The following is a 12,652-nucleotide window of genomic DNA, read 5'->3' as shown; positions in this document are numbered from 1 at the left end:
ATGGAGAAATTGGATTGGATTAAAAAATTGGCAACACTAAGAAGTCCAGCCCAGTCCTTTCAGCAAATGGAAAGAGAAAATGCACCCCTCACCATGTAACTTCAAATGTTTTTGCTCTGATGTTCAATATCAAACCTGAGATAGATTGACAGATTTAACTCAAACTCCTTACAGACAGCGGCAGGAACGAATTTGTACGTTCTCCTCGCGAGTGCATGCGTTTCCTCCAGGTGCTCTGGCTTTCGCCTGTATTCCAAAAATGTACAACTAGGGTTAGGGTTAGTAAGCTGTGGCCATGCTATGTTGGCGCTGGAAGTGTGGTGACACGTGAGGGCTGCCTCCAGTACAATCCTCGCTGATACGGTTTGACACCAACGACGCATTTCATTGTGTGCTCCGATGTATTGATGTACATGTGACAAACAAAGCTAATATTTCTTCCTTTCTTTCTTAAAGTCCTTTGTTTTCCATAATTATTGTTTATTTTTTATTACTATTATTTCTTTTTCTCTTTTTTTATATACACAGTGTCTTCTTTTGCACACTGGTTATATATGGTGACATATGTCTACTTTGATAATACATTTACTTTGAACCTTCACATAAACTTTTTCTGAATTAATTAAAACTGTGTACTTGTTGTTGACTGCAGTTACTGGAATGCCTTTACGTATAAAAAGATAATAAATGATACATAAAAAATGGTGATCCGGCTCTGTAGAAGTTCCCTCATTTGCCAATGCAGTGATGCTGGGAATGAAAGAATAAACATCTGAGGAGCATTTGATGGTTCTGGACCTGTGCTCACTGGAGTTAGAATAATGGGGTGGAGGCTGAAAATTCAATGTAACCTATCGAATATTGAAAGGCCTAGAGTGGGCATGGAGAGGATGTTTCCTATAGTGTGGGAGTCTAAGACCAGAGGACACAGCTTCAGAATAGAAGGGCATCTCTTTAGAACAGAGATGAGGAGGAATTTCTTTAGCCAGAGAGTGGCAAATCTATGGAACTCATACCCACAGATGGCTGTGGAGGCCAAGTCATTGGGTATATTTAAAGCAGAAGTTGATAGGTTCTGAATTACTCAGAGTGTCAAAGGTTACGGGGAGAAGGCAGGAGAATGGGGTTGAGAGGGATAATAAATCAGCCATGATGGAATGGCGGAGCAGACCTGATGTGTCAAATGGCCCAATTCTGCTGCTATATCTTATGGTCTTACGCAGCATCTGTTAGTCATCCAAAGACTCAGCATGCTGAAGCTGGTCTGGAGAGATAAATCTGTAGTAGAAATGGTCCCAGCAATTCACTTATTTTCACAATCCACAATTCACCTGCTGAGTGCAGGTCAGTGGGACTAGGTGAGAGTAAGCATTTGGCACGGACTAGAAGGGCCAAGAGGGCCTGTTTCTGTGCTGTAATTGTTATGTGGTTATATGTGGTTATAAAAAGAAAAAGTTGTTGAACATCAAGAAAGCACAAACAATAATTTACTCACAAGCAGCACACACAAAATGCTGGAGGAACTCAGCATGTCAGGCAGCAGCTATGGAAATGAATAACCAGTTGACATTTTGGGCCAAGACTCCTGAAGAAATATCTTGGACTGAAACGTTGACTGTTTATTCATTTCCATTGATGAGCTGAGTTCCTCTGGCATTTTGTGTGTGTTGCTTTGAATTTCCAGCCTCTACCGACCTTCTCCTGTTTGTAAATAATTTGTTCTTTCCTTTTTCACTGCATGGTTTTGCTGCTTTTGATGTCATGGTCGTATCTACCCAACTAACCCCATGAATACAATGGGGCAAAATTGTGAACAGGATGATTTGGCTCTGCTTGTGTACAATCCTCAAAAAAACTGATGCAGCACAAGCTGATTTCTCCTCTATGTTCCATTGCTTGACTTTGCACTGTCCTCTATCCTTATGCTTCAGCACATTTTAGGTGTTCCGTTCAATCACAGAAGGAGCCTATCATTGATTTTGTTCTGCAAAGATTAGTGCAGCTCTTATCAGACTGCCGCATGCTAGGCTCTCTGCTCTGAGGTAAAAGAGTTCCCATCTGTTCCCATAATGTGTTACTATTTTTGCATGTGCTAAAAGCAATAATCTGGCAAGTGCTGCTGCACCCATCACATAGCCACAGAATACATCCAGGAATTAACACAGGTCCTGTCTTCCCTCGCGGATACCTACTAAAGATCCCAATGCAATACTTTGCAACAGCAAAGGGGATTTCTCCCCAGTGCCTTGGGCAATATTTATTCCTTAACACAAGTTGGCTGTCCTGCCTCAGGCATTAGAACTTTGATGATGGTTCACAGAGGAACATCATTGGATATGCTGTGCCGTGGCACTTCCTGACGATGAGAAAAGAACATAGAATATAAAACATAGAACTTTATATTGCAGTACAGGCCCTTTGGCCCACAATGTTGTGCTAAGCTTTTCCAAGATCAATCCAACCCTTCCCTCCTTTATTTTTCTATCATCCATGTGCCTACCTAAGATTTTCTTAAATGCCCCTAATGTATCTGTCTCTACCACCACCCCTGGCAGGGCATTCCACACACTCGCCATTCCCTGTGTGAAAAACCTACTTCTGACATGCCTTCATCCTTTCCTGCAGTCACCTTTAAATTCTGCCCAGTGGTATTAACCTTTTCCACCCTGGGAGAAAGTCTCTGGCTATCCACTTGATCTATGCCTCTTACCATCTTGTACACCTCGATCAAGTTGCCTTTCATCTTCCTTCCGTCCAAAGAGAAAAGCCATAGCTCACTCAACCTATCTTCAAAAGACATTCTCTAGTCCAGGCAGCACCCTTTTCTAAAGCTTCTGCTGAGGCAACCAGAACTGAACACAATAAGCTGAGTGTAAAAGGGAAAAGAGATATATAAATGCAAGTTTAGTTTGTTTATGATTAGCAGTGTGGTGTCAATGTGAGGGTAATGGCTTTGGAATACATGTGGCTAATGTAAGAATTGTGTAAATATGAGGACACAAGTGGTGTGTGATCATGCAAAGACTCAGGCAAGGTATGCGCTGAAACATTATTCTGCCTTTATCTTCCAGATGTTGACAAGCTTGTTGTGTAGTTATCTGAGAAGTGACTTTAATTACTAACCCACAAGCCAGCTGGGTTTGAACCCACAACCGCCTGCATGCCAAAGCCAGCTGACAGGGGAATATCCTCATACAACTAATGCCCTTGTTGTGCACACATATTTGATTCAGACAATGACCATTAAACTGTGCTGAACCCATGATTGAAAATAATGAGGTTTGGCTTTCACTTGCTCCAAGGAAGGTGAGAGGAGAGAAAAGGGGTTTGAAATCTTGCTTTAGAAGGAGATTGATACTCTTATTGAATCATATGAACTTGCAGAATAGGAAGATGTGAAATTCTGCATTTGCTTGAAATCTAGAGCGACACACTCAAAATGCTGGAGGAACCCAGCAGGTCAGCCAGCATCTACGGAAACGAATAAGCAGTCGACGTTTTAGGCCCACACCCTTCTTCAGGACTGAAAAGGAGGGGAGAAGATGCAAGAATAAAAAGGTAGGGGAGAGAAGAAGGAGGGCTAGAAGGCGATAGGAAAGGTAAAGGGCTGGAGAGGAAGGAATCTGATAGAAGAGGAGAGTGGGACCATAGGAGGAAGGGACCCAGAAGCAGGTGATAAGCAAGTGGTAAGAGGTAAAAGATTAGAATGGGGAATAGAAGAGGGGAGGGGGAGGGTAAAATATTTTTACCGGAAGGAGAAATCGATATTCATACCATCAGGTTGGAGGGTAACAGACAGCATATAAGGTGTTGCTCCTCCACTCTTAGGGTGGCCTCTTCTTGGCACATGCGGAGGCCATAGACATGTCGGAATGGAAATGGGAATCAGAATTAACATGTTTGGCCACCGGCAAGTTCGACCTTTGGCAGAGGGAGTGGAGGTGCCCGATGGGTGGAGGTGGGGGGGATGATGTCTCTTTAATGATGGATCCTACTTTCTTACGGCAGCACTCCATGTAAATTACTCAGTGGAGGAGTAATGTGATGGAAAGTGTCCATCACTTTCTGTAGGCTTTTCCTGTCTACTGTCGGACATATATACCGTATAGAGCAAGGTGCCAGAAAAGGGCCAGAAACATCATGAAGGATCACACACACCCTGCTCATGGACTGTTTGTCCCACTCCCATCAGGGAGGAGGCTACACAGCATTCACGGCAAGACCACCAGACTCAAAAACAGTTACCTTCCCCGAGGAGTAATGCTGATCAACACCTCCACCCACTAACTCCAGCAGTACTTAATTATTTCCTGTCAGTCACCTTATGTACATCTTGCGTCACTTTATAGACATCCAATCAATCTATGTATGTAAGCTATCTTATGTATTTATATTTATTGTGTTTTATCCTTATTGCGTTCTCAGACTTTTCTGTTTTTATTGTGCTGCATTGGATCTGGAGTGACAATTATTCTGTCCTCCTTTACACTTGTGTACTGAAAATGACATTAAATGGTCTTGAATCTTAGCTATCACTTGTTGGCAAATGAAATTGTAAAGATTTTTAGTATTAAAATTGCATACCCATTACTCCAGGGTAGGTTTCAACCAGACACCAAGGAAATCCTCTCCCCACCCACACCATTTCACTCATTCTGTGTTGCTGATGTAGGTATTGGGTGCTCTGCTCTCTCAGCCAAGTACTGTTTGCAATTCATCATCATGATATTGTACAGAGTAAGGGCTGTTTTCACACAGAAACTCTGACCACAGATACTTCAAAGTTGTGCATTGTATATTTTCTTTATTTTTTTATTGTTAGAAAGTGAAAACTCCTTCAAGTTTGTTGCATAAAATTTACAAGGCAACAAAATATTACAAGGAAATTATGGGAACTGGTCTCTTAGCCCATCCATGCTCCTCTGGCATTGTACCATCCTATCTCCACCTCTTCTGTTCCTTACCCCTCTGTGCTAAACAACTTCTCTTTAACCACACCTGGTACTCAGAGCCACACCACCAGGTTCTGGAACAGGTATTACCCCTCAGCCATCAGGCTCTTGAACCAGAGGGCTAACTTCACTCAACTTTGCTTGTCCCATCATTGAAATGTCCCCACAGTCAATGGACTCACTTTCAAGGACCCTTCAAGTCATGATCTCTATATTTATTGTTTATTTATTTACTTATTTATCTATTTCTTGTATTTGTCCATCCTCTTGGGTGTGCTCTTTCATTCATTCTGTTGTGTTTCTTGGATTTACTGTGTATGCCCACAAGAAAATACATCAGGGTTGTATATGGTGATATGAATGTACCTCGATAATAAGTTTACTTTGAACTTTGAACTCACTCTTCTGAACCACAAAAATATTGACACAGATATTCAGAAGAGGGACAGAGGTTAGGGAAGAATCATCCAGAGACAATTGGTTGTCAGGAACCTCACTTGGCTTTCCCATTTTATAGCGGAGGAACACTGTGGGCATTTCGGCTGCTTGACTGAAGACGTAAGAGCACATGCATGTGTATACAAAGATAGATTCTGTGTAGACAAACATTACTGTATCAGCAACGTGAGCTCTTACTTCACATTCAGTGCACCTGCATACCAGTGATGTCAAAAGATTTGCTCATTCTTTTCCTGGGGTGCTCTCCTTACTAAATCCCAGAGGCTTGCTGTTCACTTACCTCCTCTTACGTCACCAGCTCAGTAATATGAATGACATTCTGTATCTATCTATATTACTTACAGCTTGTTATTCCTGCTGGTGTTCAGGTTAGCAATGGAGGTCGAGGATTCTTCAAAATAACACACACAAAATGCTGGAGGATCTCAGCAGGTCAGGCGACATCGATGGAAATAAACAAACAGCCAACATTTTGGGCCAAGACCCTTCTTCAGGACTGGAAAGGAAGGGAGAAGACTCCAGATTAAAAACGTGGGGAGGAGGGGAAGGAGGATCACTAAAAGATGATAGGTGATGGAAGAAGCCAGGTGAGTGGGAAAAGTAAAGGGATGGAGAGGAAGGAATCTGATAGCAGAGGAGAGTGGGCCATAGGAGAAAAGGATGGAGGAGGGGACTCAGGAGAAGGTGATAGGCAGGTGAGAAGAGGTAAGAGGGCAGAATAGGGAATAGAAGAAGAGGGGAGGGAGATTGGAAAACAAGGATAAGAATTTTAGTATTCAGTATGTGGTTTACGAGGAACTAATTCATCTCAACCACAGAGAGGCAATGACTGAACAGGACTGAGAAGTGAAGAAATAAGCCACACAACCAGGTTTGGGATGATCTCAAGCAACAAGAAATTCTCTGAAAGAACTCAATGTGGGGAAGCATCCATGGGGGGGGGGGGGGGGGGAGGGGTGATAGAAATTGTCAAGTCTTTGGTCTGAGGCGAAGACAAGTACTGAGGAAGAGTACATGGCTGTAGTAGCAAGTCCTGATGGGAATGTAGTCAAAGTGCAAGAGAGTGGTAAAAGCCACAGGAGGGGAGGAGTGCGAGAGGGGGAAAACTTCTTCGAAGTCCTTCAGGATACCACAGAGGAGGAGTATAATGGAGACAATTGTGAATGCAGACGCTGCAATCTGGAGAGGACCTCAGTAGGTCAGTCAGTATCTGTGGTTGAAGGAGTTGCCAGCAGGGCTTCATCCTGAAATATTAGCCATGCTTTTGCCCCTGCAGATGCTGCCTGACCAGCTGAGTTCCACCAGCAGGTTGCATGTTGCTTCACATTCCAGCATCTGAATCATTTGTGTCTCCTTGGATGACCTTAAAAACAGAGTGGACACCAGCCTGAAGCCTATTCAGACCGTGAAATCTAGAGAGTTCAACAGCAATACGAGCTGAACTATGGCAGGGGCAGAGTTGGACAATGTTACTGACGGAAATAAGCTCTTTTGGTGACGGAATGAAAATTAGGTCGGAAAGTTATTTTTAGGTCAAACATGAAACTGAGGTCTGGTTGAATGAGATATTGTCCGACTGAGAAAGGGCAGCTTCTCTTGACTCATGTTCCTTTAATAAATGTCTGAGCACAACAATTGGTTTGTAACTTCAGTACAAGCCAAGGACCTCACAAAACCTCAAGAAATATTCAAAACCAGCTTATGGACTTTATAAATACAAACACATTGAGACAATGGAATATGCTTGGTACAGCATGTGACCACCAGAATTTGCAGAGAGCTGTGTCAGCTCATCACAGGAAACAGCCTCCCCTCCATGCTCTGTAAAGCAGCCAGAATAATCAAAGACCCCACCCAACCCAGCCGTTCTGTTTTCTCTCCTCTCCCATCGGTCAGAAAGTTCAAAACACTGGAGAGCATGTACCTCCAGGCCCAGGGAGTGTTTCTATCCCAATGTTATCAATCTCCTGAATGGACTTCTTGTATGGTGATAGCTACCTCATTATGATGTTGCACTTTATTGTTTACGGTAGCTTTTACACTTTAAAGCTCCAGAACCTGGGCCTCTGTCCCTCCCTCTGCAACTGGATCCTCTACTTCCGAACCAGAAGACCACAGTCTGTGCAGATTGGAAATAACATCTCCACCTCACTGACAATCAACCCTGGTGCACCTCAGGGATGTGTGCTTAGCCCACTGCTCTACTCCCTCTGCACCCAATGGCACAGCTCAAATGCCATCTACAAATTTGCAGATGATACAACCGTTGTTGGCAGAATCTCAGATGGTGATGAGAGGGTGTACAGGTGCAAGGTGTTTCAGTTAGTGGAGTGGTGTCGCAGCGACAACCTTGCACTCTATGTCAGTAAGATCAAAGAACTGATTGTGGGCTTCAGAAAGGGTGAGATGAGGAAACAAATTCCAATCCTCATAGAGGGAACAGAAGTGGAAAGAGTGAGCAATTTCAAGTTCCTGGTTATCAGTATCTCTGAGGACCCAACATATCGATGGAACTATAAAGAAGGCATAGCAGCTGCTATTTTTCATTAGGAGCTTGAGGAGATCTGGTACGTCACCAAGTTAACCTGCAAATTTCTACAAATGTACCATGGAGAGTATTCTATCTGGTGCATCGTTGTCTTGTATGGTGGCAGGGGTGGGGCTACCTCACAGGATTGAAGTAGGTTGCAGAAAGTTGTAAAATTAGTCAGCTTCATCATAGGTTCAGGCCTCCATAGTACCTAGGACATCTTCAAGGAGCGATGCCTCAAAAAGGCAGCATCCATCATGAACGACTGCCATCACCCAAGACAACATGTCCTCTCCTCATTGCTACCATCAGAATGAGCTAAAGAAGCATGAAGCCCCACACTCAGTGATTCAGAAACAGCTTCATCTCCTCTGACATCCGATTTCTGCTTTTCCTCTATTATTAGACCATAAGACAAAGGAGCAGAAGCTGGCCATTCGGCCCATCAAGTCTGCTCCGCCATTTCATCATGAGCTGATCCAATCTCCCCTTTAGCCCCATTCCCCCGCCTTCTCACCATAACCTTTGATGCCCTGACTACTCAGATACCTATCAATCTCCGCCTTAAATACACCCAATGACTTGGGTGTATTATTTGTTAACTTTGCCACAAATTTAACAAATTTCACATAGGCCGGTGATAGTAAACTTGATTCTAATTTTCCTCTGCATTGTTATTGTTTTAGCTCGTTCTAACTCAATACACGATGTGATGATTTAATCTGTGTAGAAGGAATGCAAGGCAAACTTTTCACTTGGTGTGTGTGACAATAATAAACCAGTATCACTGAGACTTTTGAAATGAAACATGAAAGGGGTGATAGGAGCAAGAAAATGAGCTTGTAAGTAGATTTCTTGCGAGACAACTGGAGCCCCGGGTACGCCCCAAGGATGTGGGAAACTAAACAACATGGTGGAGGTGCACAGCCCTCCAGCCTGCCTCACGCAGGCTGACAGGAAGCTGGTGGGTGTAAGGAGAGCTGAGCTGCAGCACTCAGTTGGTGCTTGGCACTCCACAGCTGGATGAGCACGTCAACCGTGGTTTTGCCGATAAGAATCGCAGCTGTGGAAAGGTGGGGACTGAGCTGAGTCCAGCGGCAGGTGAGTGGGCGGCAAGCAACGGGCTACAGGATGCCACAGAAATCAGATATTTCCCTCCCTGTAGCAGCTGCACCCAGAAAGTGCTCCGTCTAATAAAACAGAGTGCCTCCTGTTAGACTTAATCAGCTTTCTAATACCAGCTCATGTCCACAAACCTCACACTGCACCCTCCATTCCGCTCACAGACGGGAGGGCAGTTGTCACTTTTACACACAACGCCAAAAATAGAGATATGACGTTGGGCCAAAATTGTTGGTATTCTTATTCTTAGAGATACAGCATGATAACAGGCCCCATCCAGTGCAATGATTCTGACCCTGTTACACGCATGTGACCAGTTAACCTGCTAACCTGTATGTCTTGGGAATGTGTGAGGGAACGTAGAACCCAGAGGAAACCCACACAGTCACTGAGGCAATGTACAAACTCCTTACAGGCATCAGCGGGGTAATGGCAAATGGCCAAGGGGTGAATGGGTCCTCCTTTCATCCCTATCCAACAGCTTATTTATTTCTCCCTTTACAGCACCATTTGCCTCACTGTGGTAACAAGTTGCACATTCTCACCACTCTTAGTAATACAAAGTCTCTCCGGCATTCCCTGGTACTCGTCTCTGCGCTGGACTGAAGCTGTGGCCTGCAACTAACAGGCTACTGGACTGGCCGCAGTGATGGCTGGCTTCGTGGCTGTGGACTCACTTTCGTGAGCTTCCGTTGTTTGCACGATTTGGCTTTCTTCTGCACATTTGGTGTTTGGCGGTCTTTGTTTTAATCAGTTCTATCAGGTTTCTTTTTCTTGTGTGGCCGCCTGTAACTTTAATAGATTAATTGGTGACTCCCGAATGTTTCTGTCTTTGATTCTAATTTCAGCACAGGTTGTATCCGATGAGGGGTTGGGGAACTGGCTGATGCTTCTCCTTGCTTAATACTGGGCCACCACAGCCTGTTGTGGTTTCACCTCACTCGTACAGCAGAGTCTAGTTATTGAACTCAGGCCCATGATGCAGTGTTAACGAGAGGCATGCTCACTGGCTCTTTGGGACAGTATCTTTCTCTTGTTTGGTTCTTCTGCCTCCAACAGACCCTAGGGAGCAAGTCTAATGCAGACTGCCTCCTATGCTCCCAACAGTCCGAGATTTTCTCTATCTCTACCCACTTTCCAAAGCCCCAAAATAATCATTTTTCCCACCGGTACGTTGCTGTGCAGTCCCATTGCCTGTCTGCATCCCTCACTCTCACCAAAGTGATCTGAGATATGCATCTAACTTTGAATGTTACCAAAGTTGTTTTTCCCCCCCAAAAAAAAATCAGTTTGGGAATTGCACCAAGTGCACGTTACAGATGCTCGCCCAAGCCTGCTGCAGAACTGTGTGCACCATCTGCTCCTGGGCTGACTGCATTAACATGTATGAAACCTGCCCTGTCTCTCAATACCAGCTGTCACCAGCATCTTTGATGATGATTTTCAAATGCTTAGTTCTGAGCATTTAACTTTCTCGTTTTCACTTTCTGTGCTCTCCAAATTTGGTAACTAGTTTTTGAGTTATTTTTATAGCATATAAACAGTTGATAAGATTCCAACTGATAGACAATAAATGCTGTTTTAATGTCCCATAGAGCATGTATTTCCCTCCCTTCCCCTAACCATCCCCCACTGCTCTCATTTCCTTTCCTGAAGATAGTTGGGCAAAATTGGGCTGGTTAGCAGCTGGTCTTGTTTACACAGCCAGACCTTGTGTGCACATTTCTGGCATTAAGCTCACTTGGCAACACATTAGCAAAGTGTGCGCACCCTTAATATTCCCTTAAACTATGCAAATCAGGTAAAGTGTGATGTTAGTCACCCATCAGCTCTGCAGTTGTGTTGATCCATAAACTTCAGACCACTGGCCTTGAGGCAGCAAGAACAGTCACCATACACACTTAGTGTTTGGTATTGTTGGCTTATTTATTTATTTAGACACAGTCCCTTTGAGCTGCACCACCCAACAATCCCCATTTAATTCTAGCCTAATCACATGACAATTTACAATGACCAATTAAGCCACCGACCAGTAAACCTTTAGACTACGGGAGGAAACTGGAGCACCTGGAGGAAACCCATGAGGAGAACATACAAACTCCCTACAGGCAGCGGTGGGAATTGAACTGTAAAGTGTTGTGCTAACCACTACGCTACTGTGCCACCCCAATTGTGACATGTACCAAGATACAGTGAAAAGCTTCACACACGTCTGGCAGCAACTATGGAAGTGAATAAACTTCCATTCGAAGTTTTGGGCCATAACCCTTCTTCAGGACTGGAAAGGAAGGAGGCGGAAGATGTCAGAATGAGTGGGGGAAGGGTAAGGAGAACAAGCTAGATGATGGGTGAATTCAGGTGGGTAGGAAATGTAACCCGGACTGAGCGAAAGGAGTTTAATAGGAAAGGAGAGTGGACCGTAGGAAAGGGGGATGGGACCCAGGGGGATGGGATAGGCAGGTGAGAGTGGTGAATAGAAGACGAGGGGAGGGGAAGGGAATTTTTTACCAGAAGGAGAAGTCGATATTCATGCCATCAGGTTGGAGGTTACCCAGACAGAACACGAGTTGTTACAGTGGAAAGCTTGTCTTGCGTACTGTTCAAACTGATCAAATCATTCCACAATGCACTGAGGTAGAATATGGTAAAGCAATAACAATATAGAATGAAGTGGAACAGCTGCAGAGCACGTGTAGTGTAGGTAAACAATAAAATGCAAGATCTCAACAAGGTAGATTGTGAGGCGAAGAGTCCATTTTATCATGCAAGAGGTCTGTTCAGGAGTCTGATAACAGTGGGAAAGAAGCTGTCCTTGAGCCTGATAGTGTGTGCTTATATATCTTCTACACAGATGAGTGGTAGGTGAAGTCGTTGATTATGCTGGTTGCTTTACTGAAGCAGGGAGAAGTGTAAATAGAGTCCATGGAGTGGAGGCTGGTTTCCATGCTGTCCTGGGCTGTGGCCACAACTCTGCAATTTCCTACCATCATGTACAGAGCAGTTGTCATACCAAGTTGTTATACATCGACTCCAAATTCTTTCTATGGTCAATCAATAACAATTGGTAAAGCTCCGTGGAGACATGCTAAGTTTCTTTAGCCTCCTGAGGAAGTGGAAGAACTACCCAACTATCTGATCTTTCCTTAGTTCAAAATATTTCAACAGCCTCATCAGTGAAGTGTGGATAGTTGTCTCTGGTTCCACCATGCTCAGTTCTCATCTGAGAAGGCACATTACAGCAACACCAGAACTATGCTCCTAGATGGTCCGATAAGTCCATGGTAACATTCATCACACTCAGACATCCGGCAATGCTCGTTCTCGATGTGAGAGGGTCTAATCTTAATGATACACCAAGTGTTTTCTCTACCAGCACTAGTGAACAGAAACTTACTGGACTAGCAACATAAATTCTGTGTTAACACAGCAACTTAGTATTGTATGCTGAGTAATTCAGCACTCGATTCCCCGAGGTCTTTTCTGCAACCATAAGGCCAAACTAGGAGCAATTTGGAAGATCCTTTCATCACTACCTCAGACACTGCTGTGGGGTTTGGGTGCCCTTGCAGGCAGGCTTCGGAACGGGGTC

The sequence above is a fragment of the Hemitrygon akajei genome, chromosome 32 (assembly GCF_048418815.1).
Source record: "Hemitrygon akajei chromosome 32, sHemAka1.3, whole genome shotgun sequence".
NCBI classification, from domain to species: domain Eukaryota; kingdom Metazoa; phylum Chordata; class Chondrichthyes; order Myliobatiformes; family Dasyatidae; genus Hemitrygon; species Hemitrygon akajei.
Note: the sequence above shows the minus strand (reverse complement) of the source record.